At 39.4% G+C, this 23,483-nt stretch overlaps 1 protein-coding gene across 1 annotated transcript in view; it reads right to left on the bottom strand.

Moving 5' to 3' along the window:
* Positions 1–23,483, bottom strand: part of MEI4 (meiotic double-stranded break formation protein 4) — a 200,686-nt gene that overhangs the window by 122,874 nt on the left and 54,329 nt on the right. The window lies entirely within an intron of this gene.

Below are 23,483 nucleotides of genomic sequence, written 5' to 3' on the forward strand. Positions count from 1 at the left end.
ACATACATGGGTAGGGCAAAGGAAAAAAGAGAAAACAAAGACAAAAGAAGAGGGCTGGGACCCACACTGTGGGAGGGAGCTGTGAAGGAAGAAAAGTTTCCAAACGCATATATGTGGAACCTAGAAAAATGATACAGATGAACCAGCCTGCAGGGCAGAAATAGAGACACACGTGTAGAGAACAAATGTATGGACACCAAGGGGGGAAAGTGGCGAGGGGTGGTGGTGTGATGAATTGGGAGATTGGGATTGACATATATACACTAATATGTATAAAATGGATAACTAATAAGAACCTGCTGTATAAAAAAATAATAAAATAAAATTGCAAAAAAAAAGAGAAAAGTTTCCACACACTAGGAAGCCCCTTCACTGGCGGGGATGGGGGGTTGGGGGGGAGGCTTCAGAGCCACGAAGGAGAGTGCAGCAACAGGGGTGCAGAGGGCAAAGCAGAGAGATTCCTGAACAGAGGATCAGTGTCAACCAGCACTCACCAACCTGAGAGCCTTGTCTGCTCACCCACCAGGGCAGGTGGGGGCTGGAAGCTGAGGCTTGGGCTTCAGAGGTCAGACGTCAGGGAGGGAAATGGGGTTGGCTGTGGGAACACAGCCTGAAGGGGGCTAGTGCGCCAGATCTAACCGGCAGGGAGTCCAGGAAAAAGTCTGGACCTGCCAAAGAAGCAAGAGACCTTTGTTTTGGGGTGCATGAGGAGAGGGGATTCCTTCCCAGTGTGCACACAGAAGGCAGACCACAGCCTAAGCGAGCTCCAGAGATGGGCTTGAGCTGCGGCTATCAGCACGGACACCAGAGATGGGCATGAAAAACTAATGCTACTGCTGCTGCCACCAAGAATCCTGTGTGCAAGCGCAGGTCACTATCCACCCTGCCGTGGGAGCCTGTGCATCACGCCACTGCCAGGGTCCTGAGATCCAGAGAAAACTTCCCTGGGAGAACACACGGGTGCCTCAGGCTGGTGCAACATCACGCTGGCCTCTGCTGCCTCAGGCTCACCCCACATTCCAATTATGACTGCAGTACCACTTCCCCCCAGTGGCCTGAGCGACTAAGAGAGCCGCAATGAGCTGCTGCTTTAACCCCCTCCTCTCTGGGCAGGTAACAGACTCCAGAGGGCGGCCCATATGCAGAGGCGGGGCCAAAACCAAAGCTGAACCTCAGGAGCTGTGCAAACAAAGAAGAGAAAGGGAAATTTCTCTGTGCAGCCTCAGGAGCAGCAGATTAAATCTCCACAATCAACATGATAAATCCTGAATCTGAAGAATACCTGAATAGAAAACAAATGTTCCCAAATTGAGGCAGTGGACTTTGGGAGCAACTGCAGACTTGGGGTTTGCTTTATGCATCTAACTTGTTTCTGGTTTTATGTTTATCTTAGTTTAGTATTTAGTGCTTAATATCACTGGTGGATTTGTTTATTGGTTTCATGGCTCTCTTCCTGTTTTTTTCTTTTTTTTATATAAATATATATATTTTTCTCCTTTTTCTCCTTTTGTGAGTGTGTATGAGTATGTTTCTTTGTGTCATTTTGTCTGTGTACGTTTGCTTTTATCATCTGTCCTAGGGTTCTGTCTGTCCATTTTTTTGTTTCTCTTTTTTTGTTTTCTTTCTTTCTTCCTTTTCTTCTGAGCCTTGTGGCTGGCACGGTCTTGGTACTCTGGCTGGGTGTCGGGCTTGAGCCTTCAAGGTGAGAGGGCCGAGTCCTGGACACTGGACCACCAGAAACCTCCCTGCCCCACGTAATATCACTCAGCTAGAGCTCTCCGAAAGATCTTCGTCTCAACACAGACCCAGCTCCACCCAAAGGCCAGCAAGCTCCAGGGCCGGATGCCCCATGCCAAACAACTAGCAAGACAGGAACACAACCCCACCCATTAGCAGAGAGGCTGGTTAAAGTCATACTAGGTTCACAAACACTCCAAAACATACCACCGGATGCAGAACTGCCCACCAGAAAGACAATATCCAGCCCACCCACCAGAACACAGGCACCAGTCCCCTCTACGAGGAAGTCTACACAAGCCACTGAACGAACCTCACCCACTGGGGGCAGACACCAAAAATATGGGAACTACGAACCTGCAGCCTGCAAAAAGGAGATCCTAAATACAGTAAGTTAAACAAAATGAGAAAACAGAGAATTATGCAGCAGAGAAAGGAGCAACGTAAAAACCCACCAGAACAAAAAAATGAAGAGGAAACAGGCAGTCTACCTGAAACAGAATACAGAGTAATAATAGTAAAGATGATCCAAAATCAAGGACACAGAATGCAGAAAATACAAGAAACATTTATCAAGGACCTAGAAGAACTAAAGAGCAAACAAAAAAAATGAAATTAAAAATGCGCTAGAAGGAACTGATAGCAGAATAACTGAGGCAGAAGAACGGATAAGTGACTTAGAAGATAAAATAGTGGAAATAACTGCCACAGAGGAGAATAAAGAAGAAAGAATGAAAAGAATTGAAGACAATCTCAGAGACCTCTGGGACAACATTAAACGCACCAACATTCGAATTATAGGGGTCCCAGAAGAAGAAGAGAAAAAGAAAGGGTCTGAGAAAATATTTGAAGAGATTGTAGTTGAGAACTTTCTAACATGGGAAAGGAAACAGCCAATCAAGTCCAGGAAGCACAGAGAGACCCATACAGGAGGAGAAACACACCAACACACATATTAATCAAACTATCAAAACTTAAGTTCAAAGAAAAAATATTAAAAGCAGCAAGGGAAAAGCAACAAATAACATACAAGGGAAACCACATAAGGTTAACAGCTGACCCTTCAGCAGAAACGCTGCAAGCCAGAAGGGAGTGGCAGAACATATTTAAAGTGATGAAAGGGTAAAACCTACAACAAAAATTACTCTACCCAGAAAGGATCTCATTCATTGGACGGAGAAATTAAAACCTTCACAGACAAGCAAAAGCTAAGAGAATTCATCACCACCAAACCAACTTTACAACAAATTCTAAAGGAACTCCTCTAGGCAGGAAACACAAGAGAAGGAAAAGACCTACAAAAACAAACCCAAAACACTTAAGAAAATGGTAATAGGAACATCCATATTGATAATTACCTTAAATGTAAATGGATTAAATGCTCCAAACAAAAGCCAAAGACTGTCTGAATGGATACAAACAAAAGACCCATATATACGCTGTCTGCAAGAGACCCAATTCAGACCTAGGGCCACTTACAGACGGAAAATGAAGGAATGGAAAAGATATTCCATGCGAATGGAAATCAAAAGAAAGTTGGAAGAGCAATACTCATACCAGACAAAATAGACTTTAAAATAAAGACTGTTAAAAGAGACTAAGAAGGACACTACAGAATGATCAAGGGATCAATCCAAGAAGAAGACATAACAATTGTAAATATATGTGCACCCAACATAGGAGCACCTCAATACATAAGGCAAAGGCTAACAGCCATAAAAGGGAAAATCGACAGTAACACAATAATAGTAGGGGACTTTAACACCCCACTTTCACCGATGGACAGATCATCCAAAATGAAAAAAAATAAGGAAACACAAGCTTTAAATGACACATTACACAAGATGGACTTAATTGATATTTATAGGACATTCTATCCAAAAACAACAGAATACACTCCTTCTCAAGTGCTCATAAAACATTCTCCAGGATAGATCATATCTTGGGTCACAAATCAAGGCTTGGTTAATTTAAGAAAACTGAAATCCCATCAAGTATCTTTTCCAACCAAAACCCTATGAGACTAGATATAAATTACAGGAAAAAAATCTGTAAAAACTGCAAATACATGGAGGTTAAACAATACATTACTAAATAACCAAGAGATCACTGAAGAAATCAAACAGGAAATTTAAAAAAAACCTAGAAACAAATGACAATGAAAACACGAAGACACAAAACCTATCGGACATAGCAAATGCAGGTCTAAGAGGGAAGTTTACAGCAATACAATCCTACCTCAAGAAACACGAAAAATCTCAAATAAACAACCTAACCTTACACCTAAAGCAGTCAGAGAAAGAAAAACAAAAACCCCCACAAAGTGAGCAGAAGGAAAGAGCATAAATAACATATCAGAAATAAATGAAAAAGAAATGAAGGAAACGATAGAAAAGATCAATAAAACTCAGAGCTGGTTCTTTGAGAGGACAAAATTGATAAACCATTAGTGAGATTCATCAAGAACAAAAGGGAGAAGACTCAAATCAACAGAATTAGACATGAAAAAAGAAAAGTAACAACTGACACTGCAGAAATACAAAGGATCATGAGAGACTACTACAAGCAACTATATGCCAATAAAATGGACAACCTGGAAGAAATGGACAAATGCTAGAAAGGTACAACCTTCTGAGATGGAACCAGGAAGAAATAGAAAATATAAACAGACCAATCACAAGCACTGAAATTGAAACTGTGATTAAAAATCTTCCAACAAAAGCCCAGGACCAGATGGCTTTACAGGTGAATTCTATCAAACATTTAGAGAAGAGCTAACACCTATCCTTCTCAAACTCTTCCAAAATGTAGCAGAGGGAGGAACACTCCCAAACTCATTCTACGAGGTCACCATCACCTTGACACCAAAACCAGACAAGGATGTCACAAAGAAAGAAAACTACAGACCAATATCACTAATGAACATAGATGCAAAAAACCTCAACAAAATACTAGCAAACAGAATCCAACAGCACATTAAAAGGATCATACACCAGGATCAAGGGGGTTTATCCCAGGAATGCAAGGTTTCTTCTATATATGCAAATCAATCAATGTGATAAACCATAATAACAAATTGAAGGAGAAAAACCATATGATCCTCTCAATAGATGCAGAAAAAACTTCTGACAAAATTCAATACTCGTTTATGATAAAAACCCTCCAGGAAGTAGGAATAGAGGGAACTTACCTCAAAATAATAAAGGCCATATATGACAAACCCACAGCCAACATCTTTCTCAATGGTGGGAAACTGAAACCATCTCCTCTAAGATCAGGAACAAGACAAGGTTGCGCACTCTCACTGCTATTATTCGACACAGTTTTGGAAGTTTTAGCCACAGCAATCAGAGAAGAAAAAGAAATAAAAGGAATAAAAGGAAATAAAAGGAATTGGAAATGAAGAAGTAAAACTGTCACTGTTTACAGATGACATGATACTGTGGATAGAGAATCCTAAAGACGCTACCAGAAAACTACTAGAGCTAATCAATGAATTTTGTAAAGTAGCAGGATACAAAATTAATGCACAGAAATCTCTTGCATTCCTGTACACTACTGATGAAAAATCAGAAAGAGAAATTAAGGAAACAATCCCATTTACCATTGCAACAAGAAGAATAAAATACCTAGGAATAAACTTTCCTAAGGAGACAAGAGCCCTGCATGCAGAAAACTATAAGACACTGATGAAAGAAATTAAAGATGATACAAACAGATGGAGAGATATACCATGTTATTGATTTGGAAGAATCAACACTGTGAAAATGACTATCCTATCCAAAGCAATCTACAGATTCAGTGCAATCCCTATCAAGATATGAAATGCAATTTTCACAGAACTAAAACAAAAAATTTCAGTTTGTATGGAAACACTAATGACCCTGAATAGCCAAAGCATCTTGAGAAAGAAAAACAGAGCTAGAGGAATCAGGCTCCCTTACTTCAGAGTATACTACTCAGCTACAGTAATCAAGACAGTATGGTACTGGCACAAAAGCAAAAATATAGATCAATGGAACAGGATAGAAAACCCAGAGATAAACCCACACACATATGGTCACCTTATCTGTGACAAAGGCAAAAATATACAATGGAGAAAAGACAGCCTCTTCTATAAGTGGTGCTGGGAAAACTGGACAGTTACATGTAAAAGAATGAAATTAGAACACTTCTAACACCATACACAAAAATAAACTCAAAATGAATTAAAGACCTAAATGTAAGGCCAGACACTATAAAACTCTTAGAGGAAAACATAGGCAGAACACCCTATGACAAAAATCACAGCAAGATCCTTTTTGACCCACCTTCTAGAGAAATGGAAATAAAAACAAAAATAAACAAATGGGACCTAATGAAACTTAAAAGCTTTTGCACAGCAAATGAAAACAAGCCAAAATCAAGACAAAAGACAAGCCCTCAGAATGGGAGAAAATATTTGCAAACGAAGCAACTGAAAAGGATTAATCTCCAAAATTACAAGCAGCTCATGAAGCTGAATATCAAAAAAACAACCCAATCCAAAAACGGGCAGAAGACCTAAATAGACATTTCTCCAAAGAAGATATACAGACTGCCAACAAACACATGGAAGAATGCTCAACATCACTAATCACTAAATGCAAATCAAAACCACAATGAATTATCAGCTCACGCCAGTCAGCATGGCCATCATCAAAAAATCTACAAACAATAAATGCTGGAGAGGGTGTGGAGAAAAGCGAACCCTCTTGCGCTGTTGGTGGGAATGTAAATTGATACAGCCACTATGGAGAACAGTATGGAGGTTCCTTAAAATACTAAAGATAGACCTACCATATGACCCAGCAATCCCACTAGTGGGCATATACCCTGAGAAAACCATTATTCAAAAAGAGACATGTACCATAATGTTCACTGCAGCACTATTTACAATAGGCAGGACATGGAAGCAACCTAAGTGTCCATCGACAGATGAATGGATAAAGAAGATGTGGCACATATATACAACGGAATATTACTCGGACATAAAAAGAAATGAAACTGAGTGTTTGTAGTGAGGAGGGTGGACCTAGAGACTGTCATACAGAGTGAAGTAAGTCAGGAAGAGAAAAACAAATACCATATGCTAACACATATATATAGAATCTAAAAAAAAAAATGTTGTGATGAACCTAGAGGCAGGACAGGAATAAAGACGCAGACATCGAGAATGGACCTGAGGACACGAGGAGGGGGAAGGGTAAGCTGTGACAAAGTGAGAGAGTGGCATGGACATATATACACTACCAAATGTAAAACAGATAGCTAGTGGGAAGCAGCCACATAGCACAGGGAGAGCAGCTCAGTGGTTTGTGACCACCTAGAGGAGTGGGATAGGGAGGATGGAGGGAGATGCAAGAGGGAGGGGATATATGTGTACATATAACTGACTCACTCTCTTATACAGCAGAAACTAATACAACATTGTAAAGCAATTATACTCCAATAAAGATGTTAAAAAAATTAATGTGTTAAGATTTATTAAGATTGCCTCTTAAGAAAGATGCTGATAATTTATTGAACGTATATTATTGTGTATATTCTACAATCAAGCTTACCATTATTACAATTTTCTCTTAATGAGTTTGTTGATAATTAAGTAATTATGCATGAACTCACTGTCAGTTGTCACCATGACAGTCACTCAAAATTCAGTTAATTTACATATTCCTCATAAAAAATTCTTCTCTCCACTATTTCTCCCTTTAGTGAATTGTCTCCCACAGTTCCAATTTAAAAAAAAATTAAGGAAACAGTTTAACTAAATAGTTCCCAAGCTGTAAGTTTTTTTGTTTGTTTTTTCTACTTTGAAACAGAAATAGTGGATACTTGAAGAGCCATTTCGGTTTGTTGAGTAAGAGACATCAAAGGCAGAAACAGGATGAAATACTAGCTGTGCATCAGATGTTTTTGTGCCTCTCATTCAAAAGTAAATATGCCACAGGTACTAAGATCCTAAAACTGTATATCTAATGGGAACTATGAGGGTGATTCTGAGGTTTAGTGAGAACTGGGGATCTCTGGGCAAACCAACAAAGCTGATGATGACTTACATCAACTGCAGGAAGAATGACAGCTCCTTGTTCAATTTCCTGCTTTCTATCTAGCTGCTTATTTCTCCACTTTCTCCTAATCCATTTCCTCCAAGCTACATTTGCTAGGTTATTCCTACCCTAGGGCCAAAGGTCTTCCTTATAAAGAAAATTGAAAAGTCTACTCACCTCTCCTGCCCCCAAAATACAAAACTAGTAATTTCTCCCATATTCTCACAAAAATAAACTAGCAGATGTCCAGTGGTACGTGCATACACAATCTCTGTCACAATGTCTTGCTTTTGCTTGTCCATTCTACCTAACTCCTTTATAGAATCATGTAGCAGAGTCTGGTAAGAATGAAGGAATAGTGAAATGTGAGAAATTTCTAGCCTGTGTCCTACCGTTTTCCTTCTCAGTGACCTCTTATTCTACTTGCTATGCCTTCCCTCATTCCTTAGAGTTTACTGCAAATGGGTAAAGTATGATACCTCTGGATAGCAACTTAGGCCTATTATCCCCAAGCTACGACCCGTAGTTGTGATTTGCATTGAAACAAATCCTCACAAGGATTTTAATGATGAATTGGCTTTTATGTATCATCCAGAGAGAGCTGCATTAATAATAAAATAATAGAATTTGCATAAAGCTTCAAAAATTTACAAAGTGCCTCTACAAACACCATTTTATCCTTCTCTAATCCATTTTCAAATGATAAAATGCAATGACACAGAGGTTACTTGACTTTCTGAGAAGTGAAAAACTCTCTCACTTCCCACTCCAAATCCCTAGTGACTTCCTATATTCTATCCTAGCTTAACCCAAATGTTTATCTGTCGGAGAAATTGCAGAGCCAGTATGTTATTCATAAAGGTAACAGGGAGAGAAGGAAAAAGTATGGACAATTTCTAATATGCCTCAATCCTGAGTCAGCAATGTGCCTTGCCACTGATTTCTTGGAAATTCTGGATAATTACCTCATTAGAAAGTAAGAGGAAGAAGTAGGATTTATGAGTTGCCTAGAATGAAAACTTAACAGGACCCAGATGGTGGGTTATATTTCCTCTTCTATTTATCATGGGGTATAAAGGGAGAAATAATGCATGTAAATATGGTACTCTGAAAAAACAACCTAGGGCACGTCAACTTATTTCAACATTTACATTTAACAATGCTCCACATCCAGTCGTTTGCTGTTACTTACCAGGTTGCAAATTTTAAAAGAGCTTCTTAATAACCCCTGTGATTGAACTGTTGTTCTGCCAGCGTTAACTGACACTCTTGCACCTAAGAATGTACAGTGTTTCTTCAGCATTAATTCCCTTGGTATTTAATTAATTCATGGAGAATGAAGCCTCACATTCATAAACTTGAAATGCATCAAGGGCATACATTAATCTATTTTTAAATAGCATTTGTCCATGAACAGAAAATCTCTCCTGGTTGCTAACTCAGGTTTTCTCAACGCAGTAGCTGTCACAACCAACCAGCATGAGATGGCTCACAGTGGCGGCTTAGTAACAGCTTTAACTAGCCGACACACAAACACAGCATTGAGAGATCAGTGTGCATTTCAGCATCTGAAAACTTCAGGACCCACACCCCATCATCTAAAGAAAAATGTATCTGATCAGTTACTAAATGGTGTGTGTGTGTCTGTATGTTTGTGCACGCGCGCCTGCATTTTGTTTTTTAAATAGACCACCCCTCTAGCTCAATGGTTCTCCACCATACTGAGTGTTAGGATAATCTGTGAAACTTTTAAAGACATCAGATGCCCAAAATTCCATTTCAATGGGTCTGGCATGGGATTCAAGCACCAGTATTTTTTTAAAAAACAGGTTAAGGACCATTGTTAATTTCATGTCAGTCAGTAGAAATTATTTGAAGATGAATTCTACACTCAAGTTCTCTATAATTCTGTCCAACTTGATTTCTCTCACATCAATTATTTAAGATTAGTTTCCTATAAAAAGGAAGTTTCAGTACTGTTTCTAGGGAACTCATCTCTTAGCAAAAGACTGAAACTAAGCATTAGTAAACATATTTATAAGTAACTATGTATACATCTTCATTTAAATGTAGCATGTATTAGTGTTTAAGTGTTCTTATCTTATTTTATTATTTGATTTTACTCTGAAGCAATGAAAACAAGATCCGACTGATGATATTTACTTTCTAGTATTTTCCTCAATTTTGTGTTCTTTCTCAAAAAAAATTGCTTTGCATAAAATAACAGAAATATTCGTGAAAATGGCTAAAATAAAATAATACTTTGGATAAAAATGTATGTCATATTTCTGAATAACTCTCTTCCACAGTACAAGGTAAAACTCCTGGTGAAGGAAATTAAGAGACCTTTCTAAGCCTTTTCTGGTTTCAATTGTCTGAATATACATTATTTTTATATTTCCTGTTTGCCTTATGTTGACAGATCAGCTTCATTAGATTTTTTCATGGCTTTTATTAAGACTCATGGAAAAAACTGAACGCATTTGAAAAGTAAACGAAGCTGTTTATCATGAAGGAAGGCGTGGGGTTTTTTAAAAATTATTTTGCCATTTTCCCCTTTTATACCCTTAGGTCTATCACAGACTAAGTATATATTATTACATATAGGCTCACCTGTACTCCAATTCATCCAACTAACTCCTTCTCTTAGATGAGCCTAAATTCATTGTTCTGTGATTGCTAGGGAATAGGTTGGAGGAATGCCCCCATCTTTCAGACAGTGATCCCAGGAATGTACATGAAAGCTCGTCTTCGGTTTCCCAGACAAATACATCCCATGGTTTCCCTTGAAAGTGCAAAGCTGCAATGGACAGCAACACAGGAGTGCAAGAAAACAACAGACTTACAAAGAAATAAAATGACTCCTTCTGAGTTTCAGGTAAATGCCCTAAGGAGAAATAAAGTCAACTAAGATGGAGGCTTACTACTGTATGTGCTATACTAACTCAGCAATAGACTGATACGAATTTGAAGTTGCTAGGCCTTTGGTGAAAAACAAAAGGCCTGTTGGTGAAAAACAGTAAGCAATTTTACATATGTTCAGTAAGTTACTCATTCAAAACTCATAATTAATTTGTTACTTTTATGTGCAAAGCAATGGATGAGCAATGGTCATGCTTCTAATTCAGTCACAGCTACATACAACAACCCTTTTGTTTATATACCTGATAATAAATGGACTAAAACTGTCAAATTAGAGAACTGGCCCCAATCTTCCTTTATTCCAATTTCAGGTGCACCCTGTTCCTTACCCCTTGAAGTCAGCCTGTGACTTCTCTCCTCTAGACCTCTTCCCTTATCAAAACAAAAAGATTCAATATCATTTGGCCAAGATCTCAACTACTGTGGTATAAACTTTCCCACATAATTCTAATTTTATCTTTTGTGGTATAAGAGTGTTTGCCTCCTGTGAAAAGAATTGCAGACAAAACCGAAGAGATGAAAGTTTATCAAACTGGGTATTTTAAGCACATGTAGTTTACTTTACAACTCAGTAAAGCTGTTTTAAAAATCTGAGTAGATGAAGATATTTTTCTGAGATGGAAATCCTTTCCTTTATTCTTAAATCACGTCTTAGGCTGATACGGAAGATTCATCTACTTCCATGGTTTTAGGGTATCTAGACCAAAAGGGACTCAGACTCTCTCCTCGTTTCTCATCTTTCCCTTAAGCCTAACCAACAACTCCCTAAGGGAATTATAAATGCCAGAATCCAGACCGTATTCATAACATTCCTCCCTCTCCATTCTGCCTGCCTCCTGAGGGCTAACACACAGCAGCTACACAATCCATGCATGTGGCTCCAAAGCCCTCAGGAACCAGGGCAGACAGGAGGTGAACATTCTCCTCAAACACTTCTGCGCTTAGGGTATGGGGAGGAAAGAGATTCTCTGAGCTTAGAGGACAGACACCACACCAGTGGAGCACAGGTTACTAGGAGCTGGGCATAAGCAAACCACAGCTTTGGGAAGGCAGCCACTGTCTTGATGAAGAACAGAGCCTGCTGAGTAGGACTGCCTGGGTCGGATCCAGGGTCTGCCTATCTCTGTCTATGGAAAAGTTCGTATACCTCTTTATGCCTCAGTTTCTCCATCTATAAAATAAGGATAATAAAAACACCTTTCCTGGGTTGTTATAAGGATTACGTGAAATGATCTATGCAAAGAACTTAGCAAGAATTCAATAAATACAGGACTTCATTACTGGGGAGTTAGAATCAAAATTTATTTTTTAATTCAGTGCACCTCACACTTTCATATGTATATGAACTACCTGGGGATCTTGTTAACATGCAGAATCAGATTCTGTAGATCTGGGAGGGGGGTTGAGAGTCTGCATTTCTAACAAGCTCCCAGACGATGTCAGCATGGCTGGTCCCTGGAGCACGCTTTGAGGAGTAAGGCTTTAATGTACTTAGGAACAAGCATTCATGTGCTGTGGGGGAGAACAGCACACAGTATTTGGAAAATCTAACTGCACTGATGTGAACAGATCAAAGGCATTAGGAAAATAACACAGAAGAGGGAAGGCAATGTCTGTCCAGCTCTATAAAAACAATCTTGAATTATCACACAACACAATATCAGTATAATTTTTACCATGATTTACCTTAAGAGTACATTCTGCATATAAATATTAATCTTCATATGTGATGATTATCTGAGCACATTTGGTGATTCTGGCATGATGGTCTTGGCATATACTTTTTTTTTTTTTTTTTTTTTTTGTGTGGTACGCGGGCCTCTCACTGCCGTGGCCTCTCCCGCTGTGGAGCACAGGCTCCGGACGCGCATGCCCAGCGGCCATGGCTCACGGGCCCAGCTGCTCCGCGGCATGTGGGATCCTCCCAGACCGGAGCTCAGAACCCACGTCCCCTGCATCGGCAGGTAGACTCCCAACCACTGCGCCACCAGGGAAGCCCTTGGCATATACTTTTAACAGAAGGAACATTAGCTACTCACTCATTAATTATTCAGTTCGATAAGACTATAATAGAATTAGAACTATTTAATTCAATTAGACTATAATATGCCAGGGACTGTGCTGAGCCCTCAACTTCGTTTCAAGCACAGAACTGAAAGGTCATGATATATAGAGAAGAGATGAACAGTAAGCCAAGATTACAAGTGAGCTAGAGAAGCAGATGAGCAGCTTTACACCTGTAGAGCCTGAAAAGAGCAACCGTGAGAGGGTCACAGAAGCACCTTGCTTTGACCTGAAGGGGCTGAGGTTGAGCTTTAAGGAGTCTCCGTTCCTCGCAACCTCCTGAGAATGCTGTTACTTTCCAGGACACATCCCTATCAGGCGACTACTACCTAAAACTCTAATACCCAGATGTCCGCAAGTCACTTCAAGTAGCTACCATGCCATTCCAAAACGGTCATAGGTGTTTCTTCACTAAGACATAATACTTTTTGTTTGAAAGTGTTAAGAATTCCTCCTATGAACACGAACAACTATAGCCAGCTCAACACCAATGTTCTGTTGTTTGTTTCTAAGTGTTTCTGAATAAAAGTGTAGAACTAAAGAATTAAAGTGTGGAAGTAAGGGGTGTGTGTGAAAATAGCATTTGACAGAGAGAACAGAGAGATAGAAGCCCAGGAAAGTGGCAAACTGTGACCAACAAAAAGACAGCTGTGGTAAACGTCATAACATCTTTCCTTACACACTAGTCACAGAGCAATCAACAGGTTCCAGTCAAAAGCCCGCCAAAAGTTAAATCCAAATATAACAACATATTTTAGAAGAATACATAATTTTAAATTATTATTTTGAATTATCTATAGTATGTTTCCCCAGCATTAACTCAAAAATTAAGGTGTCTGTGTACAAGTAATAAAGTGACCACCAGTACATTAAGATTTGAGAGCATCCTCAGTAAATGCATGGCAACAGCACTAAGTTTATCAAGTTACATACGAACAACATGAGCTTATGATGGACACCTTTCAGCTTCCCCGTCCGAAAGCTCTGAGTATCACGCAGCAAGACAACCAACCCCTTCTCTTTGAAAGATGCTCTCCTCTTCACTTCCATGACAACACTCGCTAACTTTTCTGCTACTGCTCAGTGCTCTAATTCTTTATCTCCTTTTCAGGATCCTTCCTGGCTCCTAGCACACCAAACACCCAGGGCTCCTAGGGCTCTCCCTAGGCCCTGCTCAATTTCTGCTTATGAGCTGTCTCCCACAGCTTTAAATAACCTCTATACGCTGATGAAGACTCAATAATCCCCAGGCCGGTTCTCTCCTTTGGGACCCAGGCTGATAAAGCCCACTGCCTTGCTAAGCACATATCTTACAGTCATCATAAAACTCAGTACTTGGTCTGCCCATCCCCACTCCTACCCCCCTCCTCCTCCGGGCTGTCCTCCTTGAATGTGTAAATGGCACCTCTATTCACCTGGTTGTTAGCGACCAGAAAGCAAGGAATACTGCTGAATGACTACTTCTCCCTCATCCTCCACGCTGTCCATAGCCAAATCCAGTGGATTCTCCCTCTAACATACTTTCTTTTCAGTTTTTAATTTTTTTAAAGTGTTGCAAGCAGATACTGTCCAAGAGTTGTACAGCATTTATCCCAAAGACAGTGGTACCCTACCCCTCTCCACCATCATTCTCATTTGAAACTATTCTAGTTGATTCTTTTGGTATTTACCCTCATGATTATAAATAACATACTTCCTTAAAAAACACTGATTTTCCACTATGGGAGGGACTATCTTTCTTTGCCCTGCACTCATCTCCATTCTCCTCCTCTCTCTCTCTCTCTCTCTCTCTCTCTCTCACACACACACACACACACACACACACACACACACATACACACATTCACACACACATCCACTTTTCATCCATGACTTTGGATAGATATCCACTCTGTGTTTTTATTATTGTAACTACATAAATGCTATGCACAGCCAAACCATGTAGATTACTATACATTTTTCCTTTTCTGCACATTCTTCCCTGTAATTAATAACTGTCTAGTTTTATTCATTGGTTAATTTTTTATGCACGTAATAAAAATTCACCCCCACACTCTTCTTCAATTGTCTTAATATGCTCTGAAGATGTTCCTACATACTCCACATTCTGTCAGTCTTGCTTTCTTAAAGGCTCGTGCCTGGAACCTCTGACCGACTCCACCAGGTTGCTCTCTAGGCCTTGTGCCACGCTGCCGTCCTGAAACCGCCTTCAGCATAACCTTCCACCATGCGTTGGTCTTCAGCTTCCTGTATTTCCTGCCTTCTACTCCTGTTTCACTAGCTCATTTTGTGACAGAACAGCATCAATAGTGTCCTGAGAGAAAATACATACATGGGAGGTATAATCCGAGACCTAATATGCCTGAAAATATCCCCATTTACTCTTAGACTTGATTGATAGTTTGATCAGGTACCAAATGCTGAGTTGGAAATCAATTTCCTGGAAAATATTCGGTAAGATTTCATTGTCTTCAATTCTTCCACTATTTTTGCTTTTGAAAAATCTGAAATATGTGTATTCCTGGTATTTGGCTCATAAAACTGTAAATGTGTTTCCTCTTCTCTCTGGAAGCAGCTTTTTTCTTTGAGATAGTATTTAGAAATTTCACAGTGACGGCCTTAGTTGAAGTCTATTTTCATCCAAGTACAGGGTACTTGGTAGTCTGACAACCTAAAAATACAGGTTTTTCACTGTTAGAAAATTTCTTAAATTGTATCTTCAATGATTTCCTCTTATTTTCTTATTCCCTCTTTCCGGAACTCTATAATTCAAATGTTCGATTCCAAAAATTGGCCCTCCAGCTTTCTTTCTATTGCTCCATTATTTTCTATTTTCTTTCTTCCTTTACTCTCTGGAAGATTTCCGTACCTAAACTTCCAAACCTTTAGTAATTTTAATTTTAAAAGTCTTACTTATTCCCTGAAAATTTTATTTTAAAGCACCATTTTCTTTTTCGTTACAAAACATGCTTTTACCTTTCTGAGACCATTAAATATATATATATAGCTATATAGATATATAATACATATATTTGTGTGTGTGTGTGTGTGTGTGTGTACACACACACATATACATATATATTTTACTTTTAAATTTAACTTTTGCCTCTCTGCCTGCTCTCTGAATCCACCAAATTGTTTTCAGGAACTGACTTTCATATTAGACACTTTCCTCAGAAATCTGCTAATTCTGCTTCATAAGAGCCACGACTGAAAGCTGACTGCAAGCTCCCATTTGTGGGTGGGGCTAGTGTACTATAAGCTTTAGTACAGGATCCACTGCTGTTTCCCTTAGGGAAACTTTGATTTCAGTGCGTTCGTGCTTTTCCTCTTGGGATGTTCAATTTCCCCAGAAAAGATTTCTCATTTGCTGTCTGAGAGGTAAAGGTCTTGTTGCCAGCGTTCTGGAGCCAAACGGGAGAAGAAAGTTGGGGAAGTATCAGCAACCGTACACGTAGGTTTATTTAATCCCCGTTTAAAAAGAGTACCTTTACCCTCAACTCTAATTTCCAGAATAAGATGCCTTATCATTGTTATTACTACTACTGTTTCCAGAGAATAAATCCCCAGGCTTTTGCCGGTTGTGGGAGTGGCACATCCCTGCCATGTGTGGTAGGGGAGGAGATCCAGGGCTCTAATGATTCCAAAGCACACTTCTGACCAAACCTCCTTATTCTACCTACCGCCACTGGTCTCCATTTCCTCTTCCAAAGGTAACTAGCAGAGCTACTTTCTGAGTCTTTGTCAAGTCTACTGTGTAAACTAGTTTGGATAATAGCTTTCTCAAATGCTCCTTTACAGTTCTGTTTTCTTGGATCCACTAAGGCATTTACCAATTGTCCAAGTCTTCTCCAGCTTCTAACAGTTTGTTGCTATTGTCTGGCTTCCCATTTCCCCCATATGCTTACACCTTTAAAAGGTCCTTTACTATTGTTTTAATCAGGGTAGAAGCCAAGTTAGATGTCTGTCCTCACTCTACCAACTTTAAGGAGAAATCTTCCAGTACATACTTTTGTCCCCAGTATCTATTTTAAATTTGTGTAACTCTTTTCATTTCTACCTCCACCAACCTAGTGTAAGCTGTCATCCACTCTCACCTGGACTGCAACAGGGTCTAAATGGTTTCTCTACCTCCACCTCTTGTCCCCCTTCTAATCAATGACCTCAGAGGTATTCAGAGTGAGGTTTTGAAACCTAAAGCAATGACTTCCATTGCACAGCAAATAAAATCCAAACTCCTTGCAGCAGCCTATCCAAAAGATGCTGCGGGCTGCAAGTTGCAGAAAACCCAACTCAAACCACTTTAAAGGCTAACGAAATGCACTGACTCCTGTGAGTGGAAATCCAGAGACTGAGGAGGCTGCTCTGGCTGCTGACTGGCTCTGGTAGGATTTCCTGTGGTTTTTCTGGACTGGACCCTCCTTTATGTAGCTACTCTGCCCTTCAGATGCCGCAGGATGATTGTGAGTCCCAGCTTTACATCTCCTCAAGACAGCAGCCAGAGGAAGAGATGGAGAATTGCTTCTAGGAATCTCTCAGAGAATGAGAAGAAACTTCCCCAGAAGCCCAGAGAAACACATGCATGACCTGTACAGAGGTAGGGATAGACATTTTAATAAAATCAAAGGGTAATAAGAGTGGAAACGAACAGTGGGTAGGTGCAGTAGGCTAGAGCATGGCCCTCAAAAGATATCTACATCAAGTCCCTGTAACCTGTGAATGCCACTATCTTATTTAGAAAAAGGGTCCTTGCGGAGGCGATTAAGTAAAGGATCTTGAAATGAAGAGAGAATCCTGGATTGTTCAGGAAGTCCCTAAATACCATCACCAGTATCCTCATAAGTAAGAGGCACAGGGAGCTTGGACACACAGTGAAGAAGGCAACGTGAAGATGAAAGACAGCAGGATGCAGCCACAACCCAGCAATGCCAGAAGCCACCAGGAGCTGTCAGAGGCAAGGAACAGACTCTCCCCGAGCATCTCTAGACAAAAACACCTTTATTTCAGATTTCCGGCCACCAGAACTGTGAGAGAATAAATTTCTGTTGTTAAGCCTTCGAGATTATGGCAATTTGTTTCAGCGGCCCCAGGAAATAAACACAGTAGGCATCCTACCAATCCATTAGAGTCCATACTTTCCCAAACTCATTACGCAGCTCTCCGCCCTTCCCTCTCTCAACTTGAGCACACGACACCTTCCAATCACTCACCCATCCTTTCTCAGGGGCACATGCTGCAACCACTGTCTCAAGAGTCCTTACTCGAAATTCCCTCTCATTTTATTTAAAAGCTACTTCTTCCATGAGGCCTTTCATGTCCCACCAATTTAAATTAGATCTTTTCTTTCATCCTCTCCCATTGAACCCTGCTCATTTCTTTTTTGCATACCTGTTACGTTAGTTTACAGTTTATGGCTATCTCATGAGCTCCCTAAGTCAGTGACTGTGTCTCATTAGTCAACCACAGTATGTCCAGTATCTCTGACAGAATCCAGCCCATTAGAGGGGTTCGTGTTTCACATTACAGACCTCACACTCAAAAAATACCATGGGAAAAACAAATAAATGAGTTAATGGTTAATTATATGCTCAAAGTAAAATGTTCTGCTTCAAAGTCATCGTTGCCTATAAATAAAGGAGAAGCAATTTAATGTTCTCAGAATTCTTTGATTTTTCCAGGTCTCACATTTGATAGCTATGATTTAAGCTTTTCCAACCCTTATGAGTACTGATAACTAAGTGGGGTGGGTACTTTAAGCAGATTCTGAACTCAGTGGGAAAAATAAACTATAAAAAAATGATAGCTTCAAATTCCTATTTATAAATTTATAAAGAGCAAAATTTAAATATTTCACAAAACTTATTAAAACAGGAAGGAAGATATTTTAATTTTTATGTAGACACAAGCAAAACCACATAGTTTATATACTCAATTAGAAATTAGTGCTACACGACTCAATATACAATCATAAAGTCTCCAACAGACTGTTATATATAGCCAATAAAGAAAAAAAAGGAACAAGTGACCCTATATTAAATGCAGAGTAGTAGTTTTTTTTCCATTATTGCTTTCTATAAACATAAACCTTTGTACAGAATAAAATGCAGCAACTTACCCAAGCAAACTATACATATTCTTCTTATAAAATTGAGAGAAATATTGCTAAGGTCTTTGATTTCTAATGAATATTTTTTTATCCCATAAATTGAAGTCAGTTTACTTCTTTTGCATTTAGGACAAAAACGTATGGATATATTTTTTAAATTAATGATGGAAATAAGATATAGTAGAAAAGGGGAAAAATTTGTGGTCACATCTATAGGTTTGAGACACAGGTGTTCCATGACTGGCTAATTAAGTAACTTTACTGAGTCCTTTAACCTACCCATCCTCAATCTTTTCCGCTATAAACTGAAGATAGTAATAACAGCCATGACACAGAGCTGTTGACAGAAGAGATAATAAACTCCATGTGAAACGGCTTCACAAGCTATGAAGTATAATATGAAGATAGACTGCAGTTAATTATCTTAGGAAGAGATAAACTATACCTTGCAAGAAAACTGAACCAAGTTATGCTCTGTCTATTCCTGTTTTCTCTGAATGAGTGCTGCAAGTTAAACACTACTTAGAAAATCCAAGGAATGTCTGATTTATGCAGTGGTCAAATGAGTATTAAGATTTTAGTTTATGACACAACTTGTTTCAGTAAATGCTTATTAAATTAAACTACAACCGCAGGAATATTAGCCTAGAATTTTTTTTTTTAAACACAGCTCTGCAAAAAAAGATGCAAAGGGGCATGGAGTCTTAACCTTAGACACAACTTCTGTTTCCCCAGGAGTGTCCCAAAAAAAGCAGACTGTGAGTAGCCTTAAAAATCTGGCAGGCAGGGCTTCCCTGGTGGCGCAGTGGTTGAGAGTCCGCCTGCCGATGCAGGGGACACGGGTTCGTGCCCTGGTCCGGGAAGATCCCACATGCCGCGGAGCGGTTGGGCCTGTGAGCCATGGCCGCTGAGCCTGCGCGTCCGGAGCCTGTGTTCCGCAACGGGAGAGGCCACAACAGTGAGAGGCCCGCGTACCGCAAAAAAATATAATAAATAAATAAAAAGTTAATAAATAGGTTTTATTTGTTGATACGATTGTGGCATGATTGAGTTTTAGATAAAACTAGGAAACATGGGATTCCCTGGTGGCACAGTGGTTGAGAGTCTGCCTGCCGATGCAGGGGACATGGGTTCGTGCCCTGATCCGGGAAGATCCCACATGCTGTGGAGCGGCTGGGCCCATGAGCCATGGCCGCTGAGCCTGTGTGTCCGGAGCCTGTGCTCCGCAACGGGAGAGGCCACAGCAGTGACAGGCCCTCGTACCGCAAAAAAAAACCAACCAAACAAACAAAAAAACCCCGAAAACTAGGAAACACAGATTGGTGAAAAAAAAAAATCCGATTTCATGAACCGTATCTTCAGATTTACCTAAAAACTGCCTGAAGGCCACATCATTGGTGATCTAAGCAAAAAGGACAGTCTGAGGGGAATCAACAGCTAGCAAATCTGAGAGCAGAAACATAACCTAGACAGGAAGGGATGGGTGCAAAGAGTAAGTGAAACCAAGACACTCAAATACTTAACTTACATTGGATTTTCTTGTTTTAAGATTTTTTTTTTAAGTGGACAACTTTTTAAAAAAAATATCTTTCTCGGAATATAATTGCTTTACAATGGTGTGTTACTTTCTGCTGTATAACAAAGTGAATCAGATATAGGTATACATTTATCCCCATATCTCCTCCCTCTTATGTCTCCTTCCCAACCTCCCTATCGTACCCCTCTAGGTGGACACAAAGCACCAAGCTGACCTCCCTGTGCTGGGCGAGTGCTTCCACCAGCTATCTATTTTACGTTTGGTAGTGTATATATGCCCATGCCACTCTCTCATTTTGTGCCACCTTACCCTTCCCCTCCCCTTGTCCACGACTCCATTCTCTATGTCTGAGTCTTTATTCCTGTCCTGCACCTAGGTTCTTCAGAACCTTTTTTTTCTTTTGATTGCATATATATGTGTTAGCATATGGTATTTGTTTCTCTTTCTGACTTACTTCACTCTATATGACAGTCTCTAGGTAAACCCACCTCACTACAAATAACTCAATTTCTTTTCTTTTTAAGGCATGGTAATATTCCATTGCATATATGCACTACATCTTCTTTATCCATTCACCTGTCGATGGACACTTAGATTGCTTCCATGTCCTGGCTATTGTAAATAGAGCTGCAATGAACATTGTGGTACATGACTGTTCTTGAATGACAGTTTTCTCAGGGTATATGTCCAGTAGTGGGATTGCTGGGTTGTATGGTAGTTCTAGTTTTACTTTTATAAGGACCTTCTATACTGTTCTCCATAATGGCTGTATCAATTTACATTCCCACCAACAGTGCAGGAGGGTCCCATTTTCTCCACACCCTCTCCAGCATTTATTGTTTGTAGATTTTTTAATGATGGCCATTCTGACGGTGTGAGGTGATACCTCATTGTAGTTTTGATTTGCATTTCTCTAATGATTAGTGATGATTAGCATCCTTTCATGTGTTTGTTGGCAACCTGTATATCTTCTTTGGAGAAACGTCTATTTATGTCTTCGCCAATTAGCGGATTGGGTTGTTTGTTTTTTGATATTGAGCTGCATCAGCTGCTTGTATATTGTGGAGATTAATCCTTTGTCCATTGATTCGTTTGCAAATATTTTGTCCCATTCTGATGGCTGTCTTTTCGTCTTGTTTATGTTTTCCTTTGCTGTGCAAAAGTTTTTAAGCTTCATTAGGTCCCATTTGTTTATTTTTATTTTTATTTCCATTTCTCTAGGAGGTGGGTCAAAAAGGATCTTGCTGTGATTTATGTCACAGAGTGTTCTATGTTTTCCTCTAAGAGTTTTATAGTGTCTGGCCTTACATTTAAGTCTTTAATCCATTATAAGTTTATTTTTGTGTATAGTGTTAGGGAGCGTTCTAATTTCATTCTTTGACATGTAGCTGTCCAGTTTTCCAAGCACCACTTACTGAAGTGCTGTCTTTTCTCCAATGTATATTCTTGCCTCCTTTATCAAAAATAAGGTGACCATATGTGTGTGGGTTTATCTCTGGGCTTTCTATCCTGTTCCATTGATCTGTATTTCTGTTTTAATGCCAGTACCATACTGCCTTGATTACTATAGCTTTGTAGTATACTCTGAAGCCAGGGAGCGTGTTTCCTCCAGCTCAGTTTTTCTTTCTCAAGATTGCGTGGGCTATTCAGGGTCTTTTGTGTTTCCATAAAAATTATGATATTTTTTGTTTTAGTTCTGTAAAAAATGCCATTGGTAGTTTGATAGGGATTGCACTGAACCTGTAGATTGCTTTGGGTACTATAGTCATTTTAACAATGTTGATTCTTCCAATCCAAGAACATGGTTTATCTCTCCATCTGCTGGTATCTTTAATTTCTTTCATCAGTGTTCAATAGTTTTCTGCATACAGGTCTTTTGTCTCCTTAGGTGGGTTTATTCCTAGGTATTTTATACTTCTTGTTGAAATGGTAAATGGGATTGTTTCCTTAATTTCTCTTTCAGATTTTTCAGCATTAGCATATAGGAATGCAAGAGATTTCTGTGCATTAATTTTGTATCCTGCTGCTTTACCAAATTCATTGATTAGCTCTAGTAGTTTTCTGGTACCATCTTTAGGATTCTCTATGTATAGTACCATGTCATCTGCAAACAGTGACAGCTTTACTTCTTTTCTGATTTCGATTCTTTTATTTCTTTTTCTTCTCTGATTGCTGTGGATAAAACTTCTAAAACTATTTTGAATAATAGTGGTGAGAGTGGGCAACCATGTCTTGTTCCGATCTTAGTGGAAATGGTTTCATTTTTTCACCATTGAGAACAAGGTTGGCTGTGGGTTTCTCATATATGGAGTTTATTATTTTGAGGTAAGTTTGCCTATGCCCACCTTCTAGAGGGTTTTTATCAAAAATGGGTGTTGAATTTTTACTAAAGCTTTTTCTGCATCTATTGAGATGATCATATGGTTTTTGCCCTCCAGTTTGTTATTATGGTGTATCACATTGATTGATTTGCATATGTAGAAGATTCCTTGCATTCCTTGGATAAACCCCACTTGATCCTGGTGTATGATCCCTCTGATGTGCTGTTGGATTCTGTTTGCTAGTATTTTGCTGAGGATTTTTACATCCATGTTCACCAGTGATATTAGCCTGTAGTTTTCTTTTTTTGTGACATCTTTGCCTCATTTTGGTATGGGGCTGATGGTGGCCTTGTAGAATGAGTTGGGGAGTGTTCCTACCTCTGCTACATTTTGGAAGAGGTTGAGAAGGAGAGGTGTTAGCTCTTCTCTAAATGTCTGATAGAATTCACCTGTGAAGCTGTCTGGTCCTGGGCTTTTATTTGTTGGAAGATTTTTAATCATAGTTTCAATTTCAGCACTTGTGATTGATCTGTTTATATTTTCTATTTCCTCCAGGTTCAATCTTGGAAGGTTGTGCTTTTCTGAGAATTTGTCCATTTTTTCCAGGTCGTCATTTTATTGGCATATAGTTACTTGTAGTAATCTCTCACGATCCTTTGTATTTCTACAGTGTCAGTTGTTATCTCTCCTTTTTTCATTTCTAATTCTATTGATTTGAGTCTTCTCCC

This window comes from Delphinus delphis, chromosome 14 (assembly GCF_949987515.2).
Source record: "Delphinus delphis chromosome 14, mDelDel1.2, whole genome shotgun sequence".
In the NCBI taxonomy this organism is placed as follows: Eukaryota; Metazoa; Chordata; class Mammalia; order Artiodactyla; family Delphinidae; genus Delphinus; species Delphinus delphis.